At 45.1% G+C, this 26,746-nt stretch overlaps 1 long non-coding RNA gene and 1 pseudogene across 1 annotated transcript; one reads left to right on the top strand and one right to left on the bottom strand.

Moving 5' to 3' along the window:
• The first annotated feature begins 542 nt into the window (after positions 1–542).
• LOC123431399 lies at positions 543–17,519 on the top strand (annotated as a pseudogene).
• A 4,891-nt stretch (positions 17,520–22,410) lies between these two features.
• Positions 22,411–25,975, bottom strand: LOC123429027. Its single transcript, XR_006622607.1, has 3 exons — positions 25,933–25,975; positions 25,471–25,537; positions 22,411–22,472 (listed from the first exon to the last, which is right to left on the bottom strand). It is a non-coding gene; the product is annotated as an uncharacterized LOC123429027 (long non-coding RNA).
• Between the last annotated feature and the right edge of the window lie 771 nt (positions 25,976–26,746).

A 26,746-nucleotide genomic window follows, 5' to 3' on the forward strand; every position in this document is an offset into this window, starting at 1 on the left:
AGTTAAAATACAAGATAAGGCAGGACAAATCCTAATCTATCTTATGTTTTCTAACTAATTACGATACTCAACAATCATGTATAAATACATACTAGGAGCACTACACATGATGGTATTCTCCATACTAGGAGCATAACAATGTGGTTCTCGGCACTGCTGGCTTGTATAGGAACTGTGATCACCGTTCATGTAGTGCACATCCTGCACAAACACAACCGAAAGAAAGTTTCTCCTGGTTAGCCTCCCGGCCCTGCCGGCCAGCCCATCCTTGGCAACCTGCTCTACGTCATCGGCCTGCTCCGCAACAACCCACACTCCCCGCTCGCCTCCCTCGCTCAAACCTATGGACCCTCCGCCTTGGTCTGGCCTGCACCATCGTCATGGTGTCATCAGCCACCGCGGCTCACAAGGCCCTCGCTAAGAATGATGCGGCGCTCGCGTCCCGGCTTGTTCTGGACACCGTCCGCGCCATGTCATTTGACGAGACGTCCATGGTCTTCCTTACAAGCTCCAACCCTTTGTGGAAGTAAGAGCGCGCCATCATGGGCACCCACTTCTCCTCCGGTCGGGGCTTGGACACAACCCGGCCCATCTTGGAATGCCATGCCGGGCATATCACCAAGCACTTGAGGGCATGCTCTGGCACTAGCACGCCGGTCATAATTAGGGAGGCCGTGAACCGCACGGTGCTCAATGTCATATCCAACATCCTCTTCTCCGAGGATGTGGTGGACTTGCACGTGCCGGGGGCCCAACCCTTCAGGGGACTGATAGTGCCGGTTTTAGAAGAGTGGTCAAAATCCAACGTCTTTGATGTGTTCCCCTTCCTTGCACCAATTGACCACCTCCTCGGCTCGCGCTGCCGCATCTCCATACACCTCACCAAACTCTTCAAGTTCTTTGACCAAGAGATTGTTCAACGCTGGTTAGCTAGAACTGGTACTCGCAGTGAGAACACCAACGACGTGTTGGCCATTCTCCTTGCACGACATGCCATGTCCAAGCTCACGCGCCAGGTGCGGTCACTGTGTCCTTTTTTTCGTTTGCATATATTGTATGTATTTGCAATGTTCATTTTTTTAATTTCCATACATGATATGTTCATCGCCGCAAGTGACACGAACACTGTTACAGTGCAGTGGGCAATGGCGTAACTAGTGCGCCACCCAGAGAAGATGACAAGGTGCGAAACAAGCTTGCAGCATGCCTTGCAGTTGGGTCTAGTGATTTTTTCGAGAGCGACCTCGACAACCTTCCCTACCTCCACGCCGTGGTGAAGGAGACGTTTCGGCTGCACCCAGCAGTACCATTGATACCACGGGAGGTGGCTGCTGATGGAGTCTCAATGGGTGGATTCCCCATCCCGGTCAGAACGGGTGTCGTTGTCAACTTGTGGGCAATCGGAAGAGACCCCATGGTGTGGCCTCAACCTGATAAGTTTATGCCTGAAAGGTTCCTGGCTGCAGGTGTGCACTTTCGAGGCAAGGGCGACTATACCTACACTCTGCGATCGGTACCCCTGCTGCTAGCCTCACTCGTCCACAAAACGGAATGGAGACTAACAACCAGTTCCCAAATTATGGAATGTATAATTTGAGCCAGTTCTCAAAATTATACGGAAAGTTTTCCCTACCAACCAGGACACCAACAATAAAGTGAATACGAATATCCTTCTCCTTCCAAGTTAGATGTGATCCATAAGCGTAGTGTGTCGTGTCAATTAATTTCCGTAATTCACTTAAAGAAACGAAATAAGCTGTAAATTATAATTTAATAAATTTAGTATGGATGAACACCAACTATTTTTAAATATAAAATGCAAATAATTGACAAACTCACATGAAGGTAAAACAGAAAGTGTATCGACATCCACCCAAATATCGATGTTACCTTCGATATGATTTTCAGGACGAAGATCGAAGGTTATTTCCATTCCCCACTGAAATCCATATGTCTTGCAAAGAGCTTTTCAATTTGAGCATCCTAATTCTATGTTATTTACTAATCAGAAATGTGTCACCATGTTTAGTCCTGAGGTTAGCTCTCCTCGTCTCCATACTCTCATGGTCTTCGAAACTGAGCCTCTCCTACATGGCAAGGGAGAAACTAGTCGAATTGTATAAAACATAAATTACACGTTAAAGCAAAGAAACAAAAGTCATGCTTAATTACGAAAAAAATACTTGTCATTGTTGCGTACCGCACAAACATCGAATGTCTCGTCAAGCTTGATGGTGAAGAACCTGTCATCTCGTAGGTGAGGATGTCTATTGCACATACCCCGATCATGCCGCAGTAATCACACTCAAGGATCCTATCGTCGTCAGACATTTCCTGTGTTCATGATTCAAAAATTCGACACCCAGAGAAGATGACAAGGTGCGAAACAAGCTTGCAGCATGCCTTGCAGTTGGGTCTAGTGATTTTTTCGAGAGCGACCTCGACAACCTTCCCTACCTCCACGCCGTGGTGAAGGAGACGTTTCGGCTGCACCCAGCAGTACCATTGATACCACGGGAGGTGGCTGCTGATGGAGTCTCAATGGGTGGATTCCCCATCCCGGTCAGAACGGGTGTCGTTGTCAACTTGTGGGCAATCGGAAGAGACCCCATGGTGTGGCCTCAACCTGATAAGTTTATGCCTGAAAGGTTCCTGGCTGCAGGTGTGCACTTTCGAGGCAAGGGCGACTATACCTACACTCTGCGATCGGTACCCCTGCTGCTAGCCTCACTCGTCCACAAAACGGAATGGAGACTAACAACCAGTTCCCAAATTATGGAATGTATAATTTGAGCCAGTTCTCAAAATTATACGGAAAGTTTTCCCTACCAACCAGGACACCAACAATAAAGTGAATACGAATATCCTTCTCCTTCCAAGTTAGATGTGATCCATAAGCGTAGTGTGTCGTGTCAATTAATTTCCGTAATTCACTTAAAGAAACGAAATAAGCTGTAAATTATAATTTAATAAATTTAGTGTGGATGAACACCAACTATTTTTAAATATAAAATGCAAATAATTGACAAACTCACATGAAGGTAAAACAGAAAGTGTATCGACATCCACCCAAATATCGATGTTACCTTCGATATGATCTTCAGGACGAAGATCGAAGGTTATTTCCATTCCCCACTGAAATCCATATGTCTTGCAAAGAGCTTTCCAATTTGAGCATCCTAATTCTATGTTATTTACTAATCAGAAATGTGTCACCATGTTTAGTCCTGAGGTTAGCTCTCCTCGTCTCCATACTCTCATGGTCTTCGAAACTGAGCCTCTCCTACATGGCAAGGGAGAAACTAGTCGAATTGTATAAAACAGAAATTACACGTTAAAGCAAAGAAACAAAAGTCATGCTTAATTACGAAAAAAATACTTGTCATTGTTGCGTACCGCACAAACATCGAATGTCTCGTCAAGCTTGATGGTGAAGAACCTGTCGTCTCGTAGGTGAGGATGTCTCTTGCACATACCCCGATCATGCCGCAGTAATCACACTCAGGGATCCTATCGTCGTCAGACATTTCCTGTGTTCATGATTCAAAAATTCGACACCCAGAGAAGATGACAAGGTGCGAAACAAGCTTGCAGCATGCCTTGCAGTTGGGTCTAGTGATTTTTTCGAGAGCGACCTCGACAACCTTCCCTACCTCCACGTCGTGGTGAAGGAGACGTTTCGGCTGCACCCAGCAGTACCATTGATACCACGGGAGGTGGCTGCTGATGGAGTCTCAATGGGTGGATTCCCCATCCCGGTCAGAACGGGTGTCGTTGTCAACTTGTGGGCAATCGGAAGAGACCCCATGGTGTGGCCTCAACCTGATAAGTTTATGCTTGAAAGGTTCCTGGCTGCAGGTGTGCACTTTCGAGGCAAGGGCGACTATACCTACACTCTGCGATCGGTACCCCTGCTGCTAGCCTCACTCGTCCACAAAACGGAATGGAGACTAACAACCAGTTCCCAAATTATGGAATGTATAATTTGAGCCAGTTCTCAAAATTATACGGAAAGTTTGTTGGAATTATGCCCTAGAGGCAATAATAAATATAGTTATTATTATAATTCTTGTATCAAGATAATAGTTTATTATCCATGCTATAATTGTATTGAATGAAGACTCATTTACATGTGTGGATACATAGACAAAACACCGTCCCTAGCATGCCTCTAGTTGGCTAGCCAGTTGATCGATGATAGTCAGTGTCTTCTGATTATAAACAAGGTGTTGTTGCTTGATAACTGGATCACGTCATTGGGAGAATCACGTGATGGACTAGACCCAAACTAATAGACGTAGCATGTTGATCGTGTCATTTTGTTGCTACTGTTTTCTGCGTGTCAAGTATTTATTCCTATGACCATGAGATCATATAACTCACTGACACCGGAGGAATGCTTTGTGTGTATCAAACGTCGCAACGTAACTGGGTGACTATAAAGATGCTCTACAGGTATCTCCGAAGGTGTTGGTTGAGTTAGTATGGATCAAGACTGGGATTTGTCACTCCGTGTGACGGAGAGGTATCTCGGGGCCCACTCGGTAATACAACATCACACACAAGCCTTGCAAGCAATGTAACTTAGTGTAAGTTGCGGGATCTTGTATTACGGAACGAGTAAAGATACTTGCCGGTAAACGAGATTGAAATAGGTATACGGATACTGACGATCGAATCTCGGGCAAGTAACATACCGAAGGACAAAGGGAATGACATACGGGATTATACGAATCCTTGGCACTGAGGTTCAAACGATAAGATCTTCGTAGAATATGTAGGATCCAATATGGGCATCCAGGTCCCGCTGTTGGATATTGACCGAGGAGTCTCTCGGGTCATGTCTACATAGTTCTCGAACCCGCAGGGTCTGCACACTTAAGGTTCGACGTTGTTTTATGCGTATTTGAGTTATATGGTTGGTTACCGAATGTTGTTCGGAGTCCCGGATGAGATCACGGACATCACGAGGGTTTCCGGAATGGTCCAGAAACGAAGATTGATATATAGGATGACCTCATTTGATTACCGGAAGGTTTTCGGAGTTACCGGGAATGTACCGGGAATGACGAATGGGTTCCGGGAGTTCACCGGAGGGGGCCAACCCACTCCGGGGAAGCCCATAGGCATTTGGGGGGGTCACACCAGCCCTTAGTGGGCTGGTGGGACAGCCCACCAATCCCCTATGCGCCAAGAGAGAAAAAATCAAAGGAAAGAAAAAAAAGAAAGAAGTGGGAAGGGGGAAGGACTCCCTCCCACCAAACCAAGTAGGACTCGGTTTGGGGGGGGAGAGTCCTCCCCCCTGGCTCGGCCGACCCCTTGGGGATCCCTTGGACCCCAAGGCAAGGTCCCCCTCCCTCCTCCTATATATATGGGGCTTTTAGGGCAGATTTGAGACGACTTTCTCACGGCTGCCCGACCACATACCTCCATAGTTTTTCCTCTAGATCGTGTTTCTGCGGAGCTCGGGCGAAGCCCTGCTGAGACAAGATCATCACCAACCTCCGGAGCGCCGTCACGCTGCCGGAGAACTCTTCTACCTCTCCGTCTCTCTTGCTGGATCAAGAAGGCCGAGATCATCGTCGAGCTGTACGTGTGCTGAACGCGGAGGTGCCGTCCGTTCGGTACTAGATCGTGGGACTGATCGCGGGATTGTTCGCGGGGCGGATCGAGGGACGTGAGGACGTTCCACTACATCAACCGCGTTCTCTAAACGATTCTGCTGTGCGATCTACAAGGGTACGTAGATCACTCATCCCCTCTCGTAGATGGACATCACCATGATAGGTCTTCATGCGCGTAGGAAATTTTTTGTTTCCCATGCGACGTTCCCCAACAGTGGCATCATGAGCTAGGTTCATGCGTAGATGTCTTCTCGAGTAGAACACAAAAGGTTTTGTGGGCGGTGATGTGCGTTTTGCTGCCCTCCTTAGTCTTTTCTTGATTCCGCGATATTGTTGGATTGAAGCGGCTTGGACCGACATTACTCGTACGCTTACGAGAGACTGGTTTCATCGTTACGAGTAACCCCCTTTGCTCAAAGATGACTGGCAAGTGACGGTTTCTCCAACTTTAGTTGAATCGGATTTGACCGAGGAGGTCCTTGGATGAGGTTAAATAGCAACTCATATATCTCCGTTGTGGTGTTTGCGTAAGTAAGATGCGATCCTACTAGATACCCTTGGTCACCACGTAAAACTTGCAACAACAAAATTAGAGGACGTCTAACTTGTTTTTGCAGGGTATGATTGTGATGTGATATGGCCAATGATGTGATGTGATATATTGGATGTATGAGATGATCATGTTGTAATAGAAATATCGACTTGCACGTCGATGGTACGGCAACCGGCAGGAGTCATAGGGTTGTCTTTATACTAACATATTTGTGCTTGCAGATGCGTTTACTATTTTGCTAGGGTGTAGCTTTAGTAGTAATTGCATAAGTAGCACGACAACCCCGATGGTGACACGTTGATGGATGATCATGGTGTGGCGCCGGTGACAAGAAGATCGTGCCGGTGCTTTTGTGATGGAGATCAAGAAGCACGTGATGATGGCCATATCATGTCACTTATGAATTGCATGTGATGTTAATCCTTTTATGCACCTTATTTTGCTTAGAACGACGGTAGCATTATGAGGTGATCTCTCACTAAAATTTCAAGACGAAATTGTGTTCTCCCCGACTGTGCACCGTTGCTACAGTTCGTCGTTTCGAGACACCACGTGATGATCGGGTGTGATAGACTCAACGTTCACATACAACGGGTGCAAAACAGTTGCGCAAGCGGAACACTCGGGTTAAGCTTGACGAGCCTAGCATGTGCAGACATGGCCTCGGAACACATGAGACCGAAAGGTCGATCATGAATCATATAGTTGATATGATTAGCATAGGGATGCTTACCACTGAAACTACTCTCGACTCACGTGATGATCGGACTTGGGATAGTGTAAGTGGATCATGAACCACTCAAATGACTAGAGAGATGTACTTTTTGAGTGGGAGTTTAGCGTATAATTTGATTAATTTGAACTCTAATTATCTTGAACATAGTCTAAGTCCACTTTGAATATATTTGTGTTGTAGATCATGGCTCACGCAAGTGTCATCCTGAATTTTAATACGTTCCTAGAGAAAGCTAAGTTGAAAGATGATGGAAGCAACTTTGTAGACTGGGCTCGTAATCTTAAGCTAATCTTACAAGCTGGAAAGAAGGATTATGTCCTTAATGCTGCGCTAGGAGATGAACCACCCGCTACGGCTGATCAGGATGTTAAGAACGCTTGGTTAGCACGTAAGGAGGACTACTCAATAGTTCAATGTGCAGTCTTGTATGGCTTAGAACCGGGACTTCAACGTCGCTTTGAGCGTCATGGAGCATTTGAGATGTTCCAAGAGTTGAAGTTTATCTTTCAGAAGAACGCCCGGATCGAGAGGTATGAGACCTCCGATAAATTCTATGCTTGCAAGATGGAGGAAAACTCGTCTGTCAGTGAACATGTGCTCAAAATGTCTGGGTACTCAAACCGTCTAGCTGAACTGGGGATTGAACTCCCGCAAGAAGCTATCACTGACAGAATCCTTCAATCACTGCCGCCAAGCTATAAAGGCTTTGTGTTGAACTACAACATGCAAGGGATGAACAAGTCTCCCGGCGAGTTGTTTGCGATGCTGAAAGTCGCAGAGTCTGAACTCCGTAAAGAGCATCAAGTGTTGATGGTCAGCAAGACCACTAGTTTCAAGAGAAACGGCAAAGGCAAGAAGGGCAATTCGAAGAAGAGCGGCAAGCCTGTTGCCAATCCGCCGAAGAAACCCAAGGCTGGTCCTAAGCCTGAAACAGAGTGCTTCTATTGCAAGGGTATGGGTCACTGGAAGCGCAATTGCCCCAAGTATCTGGCAGATAAGAAGGCGGGCAAAGAAAAATCAGGTATATTTGATATACATGTTATTGATGTGTACTTAACCGGCTCTCGTAGTAGTGCCTGGGTATTCGATACCGGTTCTGTTGCTCACATTTGCAACTCGAAGCAGGAACTGCGGAATAGACGAAGGCTGGCGAAAGACGAAGTGACGATGCGCGTAGGAAACAGTTCCAAGGTTGATGCAATCGCCGTCGGCACAGTGTCACTTCAACTACCATCGGGATTAGTGATGAACTTGAATCATTGTTATTTAGTGCCTGCGTTGAGCATGAACATTATATCTGGATCTTGTTTATTGCGAGACGGTTACTCTTTTAAGTCTGAGAATAATGGTTGTTCTATTTCTATGAGTAACATCTTTTATGGTCATGCACCGAATGTGAGAGGATTGTTCATATTGAATCTTGATAGAGATACGCATATACATAACATTGAGACCAAAAGAGTTAGAGTAAACAATGATAGCGCCATATTTTTGTGGCACTGCCGCTTGGGTCATATTGGTGTAAAGCGCATGAAGAAACTCCATGCTGATGGACTTTTGGAGTCACTTGACTTTGATTCACTTGACACGTGCGAACCATGCCTCATGGGCAAGATGACTAAAACTCCGTTCTCCGGAACAATGGAGCGTGCAAGTGACTTGTTGGAAATCATACATACCGATGTGTGTGGTCCGATGAGCGTAGAGGCACGCGGCGGATATCGTTATTTTCTCACCTTCACTGACGATTTAAGTAGATATGGTTATGTCTACTTGATGAAGCACAAGTCTGAAACATTTGAAAAGTTCAAGCAATTTCAGAGTGAAGTGGAAAATCATCGTAACAAGAAGATCAAGTTCCTACGGTCTGATCGTGGGGGTGAATATCTGAGTTTCGAGTTTGGTGCTCACTTAAGACAATGTGGAATTGTTTCACAGTTAACACCGCCTGGAACACCACAGCGTAATGGTGTGTCCGAACGTCGTAATTGTACTTTGTTAGAGATGGTGCGATCTATGATGTCTCTTACTGATTTGCCGTTATCATTTTGGGTTTATGCATTAGAAACAGCTGCATTCACTTTAAATAGGGCACCATCGAAATCCGTTGAGACGACACCATACGAACTGTGGTATGGCAAAAGACCAAAGTTGTCGTTTCTTAAAGTTTGGGGATGTGATGCTTATGTCAAAAAGCTTCAGCCTGAAAAGCTGGAACCCAAAGCGGAAAAGTGCGTCTTCATAGGTTACCCAAAAGAGACAGTTGGGTACACCTTCTATCTCAAATCCGAGGGCAAAGTGTTTGTTGCTAAGAACGGAACTTTTCTCGAGAAGGAGTTTCTCTCGAGAGAATTGAGTGGGAGGAAGATAGAACTTGACGAGGTTGTCGAACCTCTCATCCCTCTGCATGGTGGCGCAGGACAAGGGGAAACCTCTGTCGTTGCAACGCCGGTTGAGGAGGAAGTTAATGATGATGATCATGAAACTCCAGTTCAAGTTTCATTTGAACCACGCAGGTCGACGAGATCACGCGCTGCTCCAGAGTGGTACGGTAATCCCGTCTTATCAATCATGTTGTTAGACAACAATGAACCTGCAAATTATGAAGAGGCAATGGTGGGCCCAGATTCCAACAAATGGCTAGAAGCCATGAAATCCGAGATAGGATCCATGTATGAGAACAAAGTGTGGACTTTGGAGATACTGCCTCAGGGCCGCAGGGCTATTCAGAACAAATGGATCTTTAAGAAGAAGACGGACGCTGACGGTAATGTGACCGTTTATAAAGCGCGACTTGTGGCAAAGGGTTTTTCACAAGTTCCAGGAATCGACTACGATGAGACTTTCTCTCCCGTAGCGATGCTTAAGTCCGTCAGAATCATGTTAGCAATAGCTGCATTTTTCGATTATGAAATCTGGCAGATGGATGTCAAAACGGCGTTCCTTAACGGTTTCCTTAAGGAAGAGTTGTATATGATGCAGCCCGAAGGTTTTGTCGATCCTAAAAATGCTGACAAGGTGTGCAAGCTCCAGCGATCCATTTATGGACTGGTGCAAGCATCTCGGAGTTGGAACAAACGCTTTGATGAGGTGATCAAAGCATTTGGGTTTATACAAGTGGTTGGAGAATCTTGTATTTACAAGAAAGTGAGTGGGAGCTCTGTGGCGTTTCTAATATTATATGTGGATGACATATTACTGATTGGAAACAACGTAGAGCTTTTGGAGAGCATAAAAGGTTACTTGAATAAAAGTTTCTCTATGAAGGACCTAGGAGAAGCTGCTTACATTCTAGGCATTAAGATCTATAGGGATAGATCAAAACGCCTGATAGGACTTTCACAAAGCACATACCTTGATAAAGTTTTGAAGAGGTTCAAAATGGAACAGTCCAAGAAAGGGTTCTTGCCAGTGTTACAAGGTACGAGATTGAGTAAGACTCAGTGCCCAGCAACTAATGAAGATAGAGAGCATATGCGCTCCGTCCCCTATGCCTCAGCCATAGGCTCTATCATGTATGCAATGCTGTGCACTAGACCGGATGTTAGCCTGGCCATAAGTATGGCAGGTAGGTTCCAGAGTAATCCAGGAGTGGATCACTGGACGGCGGTCAAGAATATCCTGAAGTACCTGAAAAGGACTAAGGAGATGTTTCTCGTGTATGGAGGTGACGAAGAGCTTGCCGTAAAAGGTTACGTCGATGCAAGCTTTGACACAGATCCGGATGACTCTAAGTCGCAAACCGGATACGTATTTATTCTTAATGGGGGTGCAGTAAGCTGGTGCAGTTCCAAGCAAAGCGTCGTAGCAGATTCTACATGTGAAGCGGAGTACATGGCTGCCTCGGAGGCGGCTAAGGAGGGTGTCTGGATGAAGCAGTTCATGACGGATCTTGGAGTGGTGCCAAGTGCACTGGATCCAATAACCTTGTTCTGTGACAACACTGGTGCCATTGCCTTAGCAAAGGAACCTAGGTTTCACAAGAAGACCAGACACATCAAACGACGCTTCAACCTCATCCGCGACTACGTCGAGGAGGAGGACGTAAATATATGCAAAGTGCACACGGATCTGAATGTAGCAGACCCGCTGACTAAACCTCTTCCACGGCCAAAACATGATCGACACCAGAACTGTATGGGTGTTAGATTTATTACAATGTAATTCACATGGTGATGTGAGGGCTGGATTATTGACTCTAGTGCAAGTGGGAGACTGTTGGAATTATGCCCTAGAGGCAATAATAAATATAGTTATTATTATAATTCTTGTATCAAGATAATAGTTTATTATCCATGCTATAATTGTATTGAATGAAGACTCATTTACATGTGTGGATACATAGACAAAACACCGTCCCTAGCATGCCTCTAGTTGGCTAGCCAGTTGATCGATGATAGTCAGTGTCTTCTGATTATAAACAAGGTGTTGTTGCTTGATAACTGGATCACGTCATTGGGAGAATCACGTGATGGACTAGACCCAAACTAATAGACGTAGCATGTTGATCGTGTCATTTTGTTGCTACTGTTTTCTGCGTGTCAAGTATTTATTCCTATGACCATGAGATCATATAACTCACTGACACCGGAGGAATGCTTTGTGTGTATCAAACGTCGCAACGTAACTGGGTGACTATAAAGATGCTCTACAGGTATCTCCGAAGGTGTTGGTTGAGTTAGTATGGATCAAGACTGGGATTTGTCACTCCGTGTGACGGAGAGGTATCTCGGGGCCCACTCGGTAATACAACATCACACACAAGCCTTGCAAGCAATGTAACTTAGTGTAAGTTGCGGGATCTTGTATTACGGAACGAGTAAAGATACTTGCCGGTAAACGAGATTGAAATAGGTATACGGATACTGACGATCGAATCTCGGGCAAGTAACATACCGAAGGACAAAGGGAATGACATACGGGATTATACGAATCCTTGGCACTGAGGTTCAAACGATAAGATCTTCGTAGAATATGTAGGATCCAATATGGGCATCCAGGTCCCGCTGTTGGATATTGACCGAGGAGTCTCTCGGGTCATGTCTACATAGTTCTCGAACCCGCAGGGTCTGCACACTTAAGGTTCGACGTTGTTTTATGCGTATTTGAGTTATATGGTTGGTTACCGAATGTTGTTCGGAGTCCCGGATGAGATCACAGACGTCACGAGGGTTTCCGGAATGGTCCGGAAACGAAGATTGATATATAGGATGACCTCATTTGATTACCGGAAGGTTTTCGGAGTTACCGGGAATGTACCGGGAATGACGAATGGGTTCCGGGAGTTCACCGGAGGGGGGCAACCCACTCCGGGGAAGCCCATAGGCATTTGGGGGGGTCACACCAGCCCTTAGTGGGCTGGTGGGACAGCCCACCAATCCCCTATGCGCCAAGAGAGAAAAAATCAAAGGAAAGAAAAAAAAAGAGGAAGAAGTGGGAAGGGGGAAGGACTCCCTCCCACCAAACCAAGTAGGACTCGGTTTGGGGGGGGGAGAGTCCTCCCCCCTGGCTCGGCCGACCCCTTGGGGATCCCTTGGACCCCAAGGCAAGGTCCCCCTCCCTCCTCCTATATATATGGGGCTTTTAGGGCAGATTTGAGACGACTTTCTCACGGCTGCCCGACCACATACCTCCATAGTTTTTCCTCTAGATCGTGTTTCTGCGGAGCTCGGGCGAAGCCCTGCTGAGACAAGATCATCACCAACCTCCGGAGCGCCGTCACGCTGCCGGAGAACTCTTCTACCTCTCCGTCTCTCTTGCTGGATCAAGAAGGCCGAGATCATCGTCGAGCTGTACGTGTGCTGAAGGCGGAGGTGCCGTCCGTTCGGTACTAGATCGTGGGACTGATCGCGGGATTGTTCGCGGGGCGGATCGAGGGACGTGAGGACGGTCCACTACATCAACCGCGTTCTCTAAACGCTTCTGCTGTGCGATCTACAAGGGTACGTAGATCACTCATCCCCTCTCGTAGATGGACATCACCATGATAGGTCTTCATGCGCGTAGGAAAATTTTTGTTTCCCATGCGACGTTCCCCAACAAAGTTTTCCCTACCAACCAGGACACCAACAATAAAGTGAATACGAATATCCTTCTCCTTCCAAGTTAGATGTGATCCATAAGCGTAGTGTGTCGTGTCAATTAATTTCCGTAATTCACTTAAAGAAACGAAATAAGCTGTAAATTATAATTTAATAAATTTAGTATGGATGAACACCAACTATTTTTAAATATAAAATGCAAATAATTGACAAACTCACATGAAGGTAAAACAGAAAGTGTATCGACATCCACCCAAATATCGATGTTACCTTCGATATGATCTTCAGGACGAAGATCGAAGGTTATTTCCATTCCCCACTGAAATCCATATGTCTTGCAAAGAGCTTTCCAATTTGAGCATCCTAATTCTATGTTATTTACTAATCAGAAATGTGTCACCATGTTTAGTCCTGAGGTTAGCTCTCCTCGTCTCCATACTCTCATGGTCTTCGAAACTGAGCCTCTCCTACATGGCAAGGGAGAAACTAGTCGAATTGTATAAAACAGAAATTACACGTTAAAGCAAAGAAACAAAAGTCATGCTTAATTACGAAAAAAATACTTGTCATTGTTGCGTACCGCACAAACATCGAATGTCTCGTCAAGCTTGATGGTGAAGAACCTGTCGTCTCGTAGGTGAGGATGTCTCTTGCACATACCCCGATCATGCCGCAGTAATCACACTCAGGGATCCTATCGTCGTGAGACATTTCCTGTGTTCATAATTCAAAAATTCGACAAGATCATTATTCAAATAAGACAAATTGAACGCGTGAAATTTGTTGGATCGGAAATGAATCAACGTTTCGACAAAACATACGCATTAGGAGGTGTTCCGTGCAATAACATACACACATCTCCAATCGCAACATCATATTTTCTCTAATTCAACTTGGTCACTTGCATGGATCCGCTTTAATCAAATATATGACATACAACTCATCATCATCTTACTCATTTAATAACGTACACACATGTTCAAATAGATCTAATTCAATATTGATTATCTTTCGGTCAGTCGAGGCTTTCCTTTAATAACTCTCATATCTCATGGTGTATTTATGTTGGTGGGCACTTTCTCAAACTAATAGTTCGACCGTCGGTGATGAGCGTTTCTCCTCTCCTCTCCTTGCTCATTATACCAAGGTATTAGGTATATAGATCAGAAGAAGAGAAGAAGGAGGAAGTGCCCCCCTCCCACGACAATAGTCAGGATTCCTCGATCAAGAACACACTTGAAAGTCATACAAGGAGCAACGACAAACCGAAAGATAACCGATATTATCACTAATACATATCGAATATTATCATATAATATCACTAATACAAATCCAGTTGACGTCTCACGGCGCAGGCGGTGGCAACCCAAAGAAAAGGAACCATCACCAGATCATAGCTCGGGCGATATCCCTAAAGAACCTGCCAGGTATTGGAGAACCTAGCATCCAACGCAGCCATGTAGCGACGGACGTGCTCGTGCTCCCCCTGACACGGCAACGTACCAGCTCCCTGGGGCCCGACTCCCTCGTCACCAATAGTGGACAACGCGACCGCCACCAAAGAAGCTCCGGATCGACGACGAGACCCGGGTTCCTCACCAAGGTGCGCGCCCCGGAAGGTAGCACCTCCCAGTGCCAGCCCAGCGGAGCCCAGTCCCGGACATGGCGCCTATCAAGCAGGCTCTCGCTGACCACTCGACGACTAGGATGTGGGCCGGGCATCGTCGACGTCGAGACAAATTCCTTTGAGAAATTTTTCTTATTGTTTAATGTTTTACTTTCTAGTTATCCTTTGTACATCAATCATCTCATTTGAATTTAGCTAGCGTCCACTACCTATTTTTCTCAACATGAAAGTATGACACCAAATATACAATAATAAAACACAATATATATATATATATATATATATATATATATATATATTGCAAATATTTCTGTAACAATGTTCGGGACATCAACTAGTCCCTAGCAAGAACCCTAGGCGTGGGGATGTCTCACCAGAGGCTTGGGTCGGTGTCGGGGTCGGGGCAGGGTTCATGGTCGCCGGGGTCGAGGTCGGGGTCGGGGCCGGGGGCGAGGTCACCGAGGAGGACCTGCAGCGGCGTCGGCGCAGAGTGGAGAGGAGAGAGCGAGGAGGGGGAAAGGTAGGGAGTGAGGGGCGGGGCGGCGACGTAGAGTGGAGAGGGAGAGAGTGAGGAGGGGGAGAGGGAGGGAGTGAGGGGCGGGGCGGCGACGCAGAGTGGAGAGGGAGGGAGTGAGGGGCGGCGGCGGCTTCGCAGAGTGTGGAGAGGGAGAGAGTGAAAGAGAGGGGCGTGCGGGGGCGACAAAGACGATAAGTGCACGCCCCACTTAGCACTCATGCGGGTCAGAAACACGCGCTACTACTATTCTGTTAGCAGTAGCGCTGGTATTTGGGACGCGCTACTACTAAATCTAGCCTGTCGGAAACGTTGGGGCAATATTATTAGTAGCGTGTTTCTTAAAACAGCGCTGCTGCTAAGTATTTAGCGGTAGTAGACGCGCGCTGATGATATGTAGCAATAGCGCCTTCTTTTATCCAGCGCTACTATTAAGTATTTAGCAGTAGCGACTCTAGTAGACGCGCGCTACTGATAGTAGCGGCCCCTTTTATCCAACGATATTGTTAGTGTTCTGTGTATAAGGTTTTTCCTAGTAGCGTAAGGAAGGAAGACTCCTTACGTGGTGGTATTGGACGACATGTCCTAGACATGAGAGATTCAGGGAGATGGTTGAGATATGTGTTCTCGATCTACACCGTAATAATCTGATCTCATTAGATTAACGGCTCATAAAATCTAATTAATGTGATAATCTTTAAGGAGTCTTTAATTAGTATAGGTATAGATAGATACGTTAAGTATAATGGGAAGACAACAAAAAGCGTCACCATGGCACATAAGATGCTGCCGACACCAACTTAGTGCAGGCTGTGCTTTATCCTTATCTTCACTAAGTTGGCGAGGGTGATGACGCATGTAGAAAGCTTCCTACTTTGATTACATCTTGGAGCGTATATAGAAGGTTTTAAAGTTAAATTGTACTGCATGAAGTTATTTGTACAATCTTACAATTGGATAAAGAAACACTAACTTAATTTTCTTTGTAAAGGAGGACTTGACTCGGCCTCTGCATCTGAAAAGGAGGAACACTAACTTTGTGAAGGCTTTATCTTCATCTTGTCCATGTATTTAGCTAATTATATTTCATACTGAACTGACGGCATTGATTTGATGCAAGTTCAATATCAGTCACCAAATCAATGACATCATTTATTTAACATATGCTTTCACTCTAACCAAGTTGGCATCATATGTTCATAGTATAATATAACTAATAGAAGATGAAATGAAATAACCAAGTATAAATTAAAAGAAGGGTACCATAACTTGGTCTGATACATTCCTAGCCATTTTCCACAGTCAACTCTACTCATTGGTTGATTCATATAAATAAGAGGGAGCTGTTACTTGCTTGTTGCTCGCGGTAAAAATGACATTTCTGGCTTTTCAAATTGCTATAATTTTTAAGACAGCACCTTTGCTTGTCAAGATGTTGTTTGGTCAAGTTGGATAAATATTGTATACACGGAGAGGGACATCAACTTGTGAATCTAGATATACTGCCTACCCTGACATTGGGTGCGAAAGCAAACAAGCAAGAGAGGAGGGTGGCATGTGTATTGAATGGAACTGCACTGTTGCTGCTTCTATACGAACAATAACACTAAAACAGTATGGGCAGCATGTAATTATTTGGAAATTACTAGTAAATAAATATTTTAAGGACCCTGATAAGTGTAATACTTGTGGCATGAAGCAATTTCGTTTGGCGTTTTTTCATGACAAATATTTAGTTATAAGAGAATGACAACTTTAATTGTAAAACATGACAACTTTCTATTTAGATGGCAAGTTCATGTTTTTTTAGATTTTTTTCCAATTGCTAACTTTAGTGTAAAAAACGTCAGGCCAGTGTTACTTCGTGTCACACTTGTAACACTTATTATTTGAGTATTTTAAACGAAGGTGTATGATCATACGTACATCAGGCCAAGCATATACGTAGATTGAGTTGGCATATTATACGTACATCAGGGCAAGCATCCACCGATCGAGCCATTTGAAGTCAGGACGTGATGATTCGATGCAAAGAGGCACACACACAAAAACAATGAAGCCTGCAGCACTACCGTTGCTCTGGTCCCTTGTCCCCATAATCATCTTACTCTTCTTGCCTGTCGATGAAATCTAGGTTTCGTCTCCGACGGGAAAGCGGCTGCCGCCGGGGCCATGGCAGCTGCCGCTCCTCGGCAGCCTCCACCACGTCCTGGAATTTTTTTCCAAAAGGACCCCCTCGTGAACGTGAATGCCAGAAAAGACCACCTGCGAGTGCTAAAAAGGGAAAGGACCAGCTCCACGGGTGGCGGCAGGCGCGCCAGGCGGCACGTGGCTCCTGCCGCCACGGCCCGAGGCGGCTGGGGCCTGCCGCCATGGCGCGAGGCGGCCGGCTGGGATTTCCGTTCCAGCGGTTTTGCGACGTAACGGCTAGGCAGTGGTGGGACATGCCGCCACGAGAGGAGGCGGCCAGGCGGGCCCTGCTACCTCGGCAGCCGGCGGCCTTTTCTGTGCATGACGACGCTAATTCCCACCTGCTGACAGCGCTGATTCCCACGCTGTCGCCTGATTCCCACGCTGTGTGCACCGTCAAAATTTTTCCCGCTCTCCACCGACAAAACAGTGCCAAAATTTTCCCGCTCTAACTTGCCTGCGGTATTGGATGTAGTCCCTCTGTTCCAAAATATAAGACCTTTTAGGTATTTCACTCTAAAGATATCTATGTACATCCGTATGTAGTTATTGTACAATCTCTAAAATGTCTTATATTTAGGAACGGAGGGAGTTTATTTTTTACGGAGGGAGATTTCCTAAATATAAGTCTTTTAAGAGTTCGTACTACAAGACTACATATGGATGTATATGGACTTATTTTAGAATGTACACACGATAACGACGGACGAGTAGTGCAATAGTTTCCCGCCTAATTTTCCCGCGTTATTTTCCCGCCTAAGTTTCCCGTCAAATTTTCCCGCTGCAGTTTCTCGTTTTCGCGCCCTTTTTTCCCGCGTAGACATCCGGCAGAGCCTATAAAAGGAGGCAGGGAGTGAAACTCTCTTCACCATCAGCCAGACTTCAAAGCACCTGCACCTTCATAGTCAGTATGAGTTTTCCTTGTTCGGATCAGAGCATTAGGCCTAGGAAAATGCAGAGTGCAAGCTTGCCTGGGGTGATGGAAGCAGTTCGATGTTGGTGCGGAGATGTCTGCAAGGTGAAGGAGGTGACGGATTTTTCAGATTGGTTGGGCATGAAGTTTTTCATGTGTGCCAATTATGAATCTGATCCACCCGAATCTATTTCTACGTACGTCAGGCCTCCGGTATGCTCAAGTCATCCAGATTATTGTTATTTGATATTATTGTTTACTTGAATCTGATCCATCCTTTAGTCTCCTCCTCCTCTCTGCATGTACTATCGTTGGATTGACACGGAAATGCCGGACTGGGCAGTGACCGAGATTCGTGAAAGAGGTCGCCGTGCATGGGCTAGCTTGGACTTGGAAGAGCGTCGTGAGAAGGCTGAAGCAGAGGAGAAAGCAGAGCAGAAGAAATAGTGGGAAGATTACTGTGTGGAGCAGAGGGCTTTTCTTGATGAGATGAAAAGGAAAAATCAAGAAGAGAAACTTCGGCTGGAGGAGGTTTACAGACAGCGGGAACAGGCCCGTGAAGCTGAGAGGGAGAGAAAGAGAGAAAGGGCTCGTGCCGCCAAGGCAGCAGAAGAAGCTGGTGATGGAAAAGGAAAATATTCACGTTGGACTCAGTAGATTTATTTTATTGTATGTTAAGTTGTCTTAGTTGTATCTTAATTTCTGCAAGTTGTATCTTAATTTCGGCAAATTGTATCTTATTTTCAGTAATGTGTATCTTAATTTCCGCAATGGGTATCTTAATTTCAGCTACGTGTATGTTCATTTTATCCCGTCATTTATTTCCCGCCTCGCTTTCCCGCCATTTTATCCCGCGTATAGCTTTGCCGCCATTTTGTTCCCGCCTCGCTTTTCCACCCTCGCTTTTCCGCCCTCGCTTTCCCTCCTCGTTTTCCCGCCATTAGTTATTCGTCTCGCTCTGCTGCACCTATAAAACCCCCTCCAGACCAAGGTGGGTAAGGAGTGTGCTGAAAATGTCTCATTATCCTTTCGATCGTAGTTTTCATAGTGGTATGTCCGAGTGTCTTCTGCGCTTAGCTAGCAATTTCAAGATAGATAATAGAATAGTTTCATGGGACGAACTCATCAGTAGTGACACGCTACTGAATGAGGTTGCCCACGCATTAGCTAGGAAGGGGTGTCCTGCAAGGACATATGAGGAGATTCGGAAAGAACTTCTGCAGTTAAATGAAAGATGGAAGAAGAAAGGCCAACACATACGCGATGGAGGTGGAGTAAAACATCCGTTCTTATGGATTGACGATAGTGAGGACGAAGACGATATCTTCATGCCGAGTACCAAGAGAGCGTCATCGACGAAGGCCAAGAGCGCATCATCGACGAAGGCCAAGAGTAGCGCTTCGTCAAAGGGCGAGAGCTCTGCATCGTCGAAGGATGACGACGACTTTATGTAGTTTTTTTTTATGAACTCTACATCTTAATGTATCTTATTTTATGTATGTTATTTTATGAATCTTATTTTATGTATCTTATTTTATGGAAGCAACTTCAAATATATCGAGAACTTTTATTTCATGAAACTACATAGATGTCTTGTACGTACATCTGAAAGTTTGAAACTGACATAGAGAGATGCAATTGTTCGCACACATACATAGACGAATCACCCTATGCAACGACGACCAGCTGGCCTTGCCCGACGACCGGAGGGTGACAATCGATCAGGGGGTCTGTGTTCACGAAGACCACGACCGTACTGTCCCTCGTGTTCCTGTGTCTGCGACTCATGCATAGGTGGTGGAGTCTGAAATCCATATTGAGATGATGATTCTAAATTGTAGGTGAATGGCTGTGACTCAGAATTGATATAAGATGGACCAATAACGTCCTGCCCGAAAAAATCATTTATCATTCCTGGGAGCGTGCATTGAGTATCATGGGTTTCTGTGAGTATTTCTTTCTGTATGCCACGCTGGGTATGTTCATCTCCCCATGATGGATCATTAATTTCCTGCTCCACGAAAAATTGTTTTTAAAATAAACTGTGTGTAGCAAAAAGATGTGTAAATAGAAGTTATGTAATTGCTTATTATAATTGTACATACCTGACCGCTGTTGTAGCTTTGTGCTCCCTCGCTTGTCTCAGCCCAAAGATTCTCCTCGGGCATCCTAATCCCTCGCGTGGGCAGATATGGCTGAGATCCTTGAGTGTGTGCGCCATATGCTGTATATGCATCCTGCTCCACGAAATGAGTCTGTTCGGGCGTCGAACCTAAATCTGGAGCATTTATCTGTGATGTCTGCCCATGTATTGGTAGAGACGAGTCATGTCGTGGAAGTGTCGGCGTAGTATTAGGACCCTCTCCCCACTGCATGGACGACGACGGCGCCGCACTCGGTCTAGCTGACCTCGGTTCCGGAATGTTGTACGCTGCAGTGACAACGTCGTTCTCTGTACCGCATCTCGTAAACCTTGTGCTGACGAATTCGCTAATTTTTTTAAAGAATGACCTGCCTTTAGGATCAATTCCCTGGGCTCGCATTCCTTCCCTCGCCATCGCTTGTACTTGGGTGCAAATATCAATCTGAAAAAATCGTTGTTCGTTGGTTAAATTGTTCATGAAATGATGGACCTGAATAGCAAGATGTTGATTATTACCGCGGAGTCACGATAGTAAGCTGATGATGTGTCCATCCGTCTCTGCAACTGTTCCATATGCGTTGGATATGTTGGCATCGTAGGTGGTTCACTCGTCAGTCTAGTACGCGTGCTCATGCGATACCAATTATAGTACGCTTCTGTCGTAGTTGCATCGTACGTTCTGCATAAATAAATTAACATTACTAAATTGACATCACATTCTATATTTTATAAGCACATAATTAAATTAACATTAGTAAAATTACCGTTGCTGAGGCACTATATTTTGTAGAGCTTCATTATTCCACTGATTTATCTATTCAATGTTTTCTGCATTCCAGTCCACACCAGATCTGCCCATATTGCTCATCCTGTAATTATAGATAACAAAAAAATTCAAGAATAGTTGATGGAATATCTATTTAGCTAGGTCACATCTTACTTACTTATGAGTTTCTTCGTCGATACATCTTGGAACCGGTGGTGGAATATCTTGATATAGACCGAACTGTCTCATGACACGGTCAGGATTATACGGTTCCACAAACCATAGATAGAGTAAATTGCAGCGAGTCATCCAAAAGGCACTATCTCTCACGCATTCCACTGGCATGTGTTGCGAACCAAATACCATATCAATGTGCGCCTCAGTCCACGGGTTCCATGTTATTAGTGAGTCGTTAAGAAGCTCAAACTGATCATGGTATACGGGGTAACAATTTTTTGCAATTTTAGTAGACCATTTTTTTCGACCCAGCATCCACCGACTGGACATAGTTACAACACCCTCACTATAGTTGTACGGGGTTGCGGGTTCTACTATCTGCGGTCGTCCTACAGGTAAGTATTCCCAGGACCACAACTGTAGAAACTCGTAGGAGACACAAAGTAATGGAGCTTTAGATGTGAATGCAGTTTTTTGAGTGGCATCACACAACCCTCGGTATGTGTGAGAAAGCAAAGCAGAACCAAAGCTATATGGTGGATTTTGGGGTAAAGGTTCGTCTACTATCTTTGCGGCAAAATAGATGAGACCAGACAAAACTACCTCCCCGTGAGAATTAGGAAACATCACACCGAAGAGCCACAACAAATATGCAAACAAGTGTCTCTTCGTTGTCTCAGGATCAGCATGGGTAGATTAAATTTCGAAGTTAATACGAAGCCAGCTGAGTGGGACACCTCGAGGCGGACCAGAACGATCTGATATGGGCATTTCGAGCCTCAGACGGGCAGAGACATCTGCTGGCCAATTAGGAGAAACTCGTGGATGTACCACTGACACACCTCTAATTGGTAAAGCTGTGATCATTGACACATCTTTTAGAGTAGGTGCAAGCTCTCCACATCGAAAGTGAAATGTGTGGGTCTCCGTTCTCCATCTATCAACGAGGGATGTCAAAAGGGATGGGTCGGCAGTAAAACTACCTCGACGAGCTGCGATGTTCGCAAAATGTAGGAGTCCATAAGCCTCAAGGTGTTCAAGGAACCGATTATGTATTGACCAGGGCGTCTTTACAGTTCGAAGCCGGAAGGTCTGAGGAGGATTTTCATGATTTGGATTTATGAACAGCTGGCAACGGTGGTGGTTGTCGTGATAACCATTCAAAAGCTGGGGCATTTCAGCCATAACCTGCAATCACGATGAAATTAAATTAAATATTCCGAATATTACATCACGATGAAATTAAAATACATATTCCGAATATTACATCACGATGAAATTAAAATACATATTCCGAATATTACATCACGATTAAATTAAACTACATATTCCAAATATTACATCACGATAAAATTAAAATACATAGCATGATTACATATCACGCAGTGTTGTTGTTACGATACGGACACTCCCTACGCGGGTGACCAGCACACCTACATACGCGGCATCGCCTTGGTTCTCCCAACTGGCTGTGGTCCATGTCATTGCGATGACGCCTAGACTGACGCCGTCCCTTGCTGGTTCGCATCAATGCGGGATCTGGAACCCATGTGGTGCCTTCTGGCCATAATTGCTTGTAGTTCGTATCAATGCCCCATGCCCAAAACTCACCGTTCCAAGTGTTGTATGAATTGTGCATGTTGAAGTATGGTGATACGTATGGCTCGACACTAATTTGTTGATCTGCAGCTGCCCGCAATACGTGACTGCAAGGATATCCCAGAAGCTTGGGCTTGTTCCAAGTGCACTCACACGAGGTTGCGCCAAGCGTCACAGCTTGTTGTTTTGCTCCCCTGTGGTGACCCTTCACAAACTTTGCTCGCACACTAACTTCTCATTTATTCCTAAGTGCATCTACCTGCCCGCACCCATGTCTTTGCGGCTTCTTTGCTTTGTCATCAAGATGTCTTTGCATCTTCTCAGACCAGGTCTTGTTCAAATCAACTAGTGCCTTGGCAACGGTGACTCTATCTGCAAAGTATGACACAGTCCGGTTCCAAGTTTCATCAATTAGTGCTGTGATAGGTAGTGCCCTCACCCCTTTAAGAACACCATTGTACACCTCGGACATGTTGTTTGTCATTATACCGTATCTAGCACCAGTGTCCTGAGACTGCGCCCACTTGTACAAATTGGGACAATTCTCATTAATCCACTGGCTCAAATTTATTGCTGTTCGACGACCCCTCCGGTCTTCTCTCGCCGGGAGGGATGCGCGCTCGATCTGACCATTGATACCTGCCCAGATAGCATTCATTTTTGCTGCAGTTTTCTACATGCACATCCTCTTGAATAGCTTGAACCAATCTTTGTTTTTGAATTTCGAATAAAAATTAGCTGCCAAATGCTTCATGCACCACCTTGTCTCCAGATCGGGCCACCCCCAATCTGGATCTTGTGAAGCCTTAATTATCTCAAGCGCGCTTAATAGTCCGATGTTGCGATCAGAGATGATGCAAACCCCTTCCCGATCTTTGATGACACCCATCTTCAGGCAACACAGGAACCATAGCCAACTATGTTTGTTTTCGCTCTCCACTAGTGCATAGGCAATAGGAAGAAGTTGATTGTTTGCATCAGCTGCCATCGCCACTAAGAGTGTGCCCTTGTACTTTCCAGTGAGAAATGTGCCATCAATTGATACAACCGGACGACAATGCTTGAATGCTTGTATAGTCTGGGCGAATGCCCAGAATAAGCGGTCCAGGATTTGCTCGTCCGGGTTCAATGGATTTGGACGTTCTTTCCGGAAAACTTGAGTCCCCCTGTTAGCAACTGAAATCTGATGCAACATTCTAGGGGCAAAAGAGTACGCCTCCTCATAGGTTCCATACAACCTCTGAAATATCTTTTCCTTTGCATGACGAGCCTTGCTATAGCTGACAGGGAAACCAATCAGATCAGATGCAGTTGCACGCAAAGCCCTAATACTAATATTAAGACTTTGCTGCACAATGGTTTGCATCACCTGTGACACATATTTTGCAGTCACATTGCGGTGCTCCGAAAGAGTGCCGGTTTGCTCACAACCATGTTGCTCTATTTTTGTGACATGCCATGGCTGACATACCCCAGGCTTCTGGCGAGCAATAACTCTTCCGCGGCAACCCGCTTCGCGATGGATGCATATGAGCTTCAACTCCTTTTTATCAGACTGCTTCACTCTATGTTGCCTGTGTATAGCAATTGCATAGCTATGTATTGCTTGTTTAGCAGATTTCTTATCTGGGAAAATCTGTCCAACGGCCAGACTCCCCGCGTCTAGGCCAGCAACAGAGTGAAATTCATTGGTGATGCTCATAACCTGTAAAAACTCTGGGTTGATTGCTGCAGCGACCGCCTTCTCGGGAGGAACAACTTCATCATCATCTGATTCCGAAGACGCAGAAGAATGACCATCATCGTCATCATCTAGCGCCTCCGGCAATCCCTCGACATGTTCGTTCATGTCAACGACCGCAGACCAATATCCCGTGTCATACACTTGTTGGCCACCTGTTGGTTCCGTTGGGCCGGAGTCGGGGGCTACAGTTATGGCCATATGTTCGCCACCACTTGGTTCCGATGGGCCGGCGTCGGGGGCTACAGTTATGGCCAACTGGGCCTCACCGGCACCGCTACTGCACTCGGCGACATCACTGGCAGAAATGAACTCCACATAAACCATGGGTTGTCCATACATGGAGTTATTGGGATTGCTTGCAAAACCCATGTACGACGCCCATGCTCTTTCACCAGTAACCCGTCGCAGAACCCACCGATTTCCTCCCTCAACCACGAAAGCCTCCAGGATCATTTTTTTTTCATTCATCGCTGAACCAAACACCGATCGGATCCACCTTCTAACTGCCGCATACTCTACATTAACCATGTCTTTCACTACAACCGTAGTCATTCCGCACCTAGACACATCCACACCAGAAGGACCCTCACGTACGATGTGCCCATAAAACACTAACAAATTTTTCATAGTACCTAACGAGCAGCCATATTTACATCGTTAGTCCATTATAAATCAGATTTTCATATTTACATTGTAATAACAACATCCATTACTTATCTTTTTTACATATAACAATTTAACAACATCCATTACATCTACGCATAATAATTTATATTGTACCATTTATCGTGACACTACAACTATAAAATAAATGGAAGATGAATTACAATATGTCATTCATACCTCTGGTTTAAATAAGGATATCCTTCCGAATATAATATATCACCAGAATAATATCAGCGAATTCCACCTATTTTTATATGAACAAAAATATTACACACATAATTATTTCCGTGCTAGCAAAAGTCTAAAAATACATACTGCATGCATATATATATATATATATATATATATATATATATATATATATATATATATATATATATATATATATCACGAGTCATATTTCTACGGGGTTGACAAATTATCACATAAACAAATATATTACACACGCGTCTTGCATGTACTAATACTAATGGAGCTAACATATTATTACATGTTTTTTACAAAAATGCTAGTTACATAGGCATTTTTCCGGCTCCTTTCTAAATACCAGTTGCATGCAAACACGAACAAATCATCGGTAATATATGAACATAGTCGACCTATTATCACATGAACACAAATATGAACAGAGTCTCATACCTTGATCTTCAACTTAGTAGTTCATATCGCATGACAAAATAGTTCCACAAAAGTGATAATACAGTCCCTAAGACAAAAGATAAACACATACTTAGAAACTAATCGAACAAAATAAAACATCATGCATGCAAACACGACGAACAGAAATGTAAAGCTCTTACCTTGATCTAACTTTTTTTCAACTACAACGTCTTCAAAATAGTTCCATGAAAGTGATAATACACTTCCTAAGACAAAAGAAAGAACATACTTACAAACTAATCAAACAAAATAAAACATCATGCATGCAAACAAGACCAAAAGAAATGGAAAGCTCTTACCTTGATCTATCTTTTCTTCAACTGCAACGTCTTCAAAATCTAACTTTAGACCATCCAAAATCGCAACTTAAACCTTCATATGGACTTGTTCTTGAGAAGAGAGTGAGAAAGAGAAAGAGAAAGAGAAGAGGGTGACACAGAAGGCAACGAAAGGAGGAGTGAGAGAGGAGGCAGCGCCGCGGTTCGTATATAAAGAAAATTTTCACACTGTTTCGTCGGTGAAGAGCGGGAAAAATATGCTACTGTTTCGTCGGTGGAGACTGTCTCAGCGTAGGAATCAACGAGCCTCGAAATCAGCGCAGTCAGTGGAAGTCCGCGCAGTCTGTAGATTTCAGCGCGGCAACAGTACTCGCCGCCTCCTCCCGAGGCGGCCTGTCCCACCTGGCCGCCATATGCCGAGGCGGCAGGGCCCGCCTCTCATTCCCGTTACGTCGCCGAGACGCGGGAAAGGAATCTCCCGCGCCGCCTTGCCTCGTGGCGGCACCCCTGTCGGC

Source organism: Hordeum vulgare, chromosome 2H, assembly GCF_904849725.1.
Source record: "Hordeum vulgare subsp. vulgare chromosome 2H, MorexV3_pseudomolecules_assembly, whole genome shotgun sequence".
Classification (NCBI taxonomy): domain Eukaryota; kingdom Viridiplantae; phylum Streptophyta; class Magnoliopsida; order Poales; family Poaceae; genus Hordeum; species Hordeum vulgare.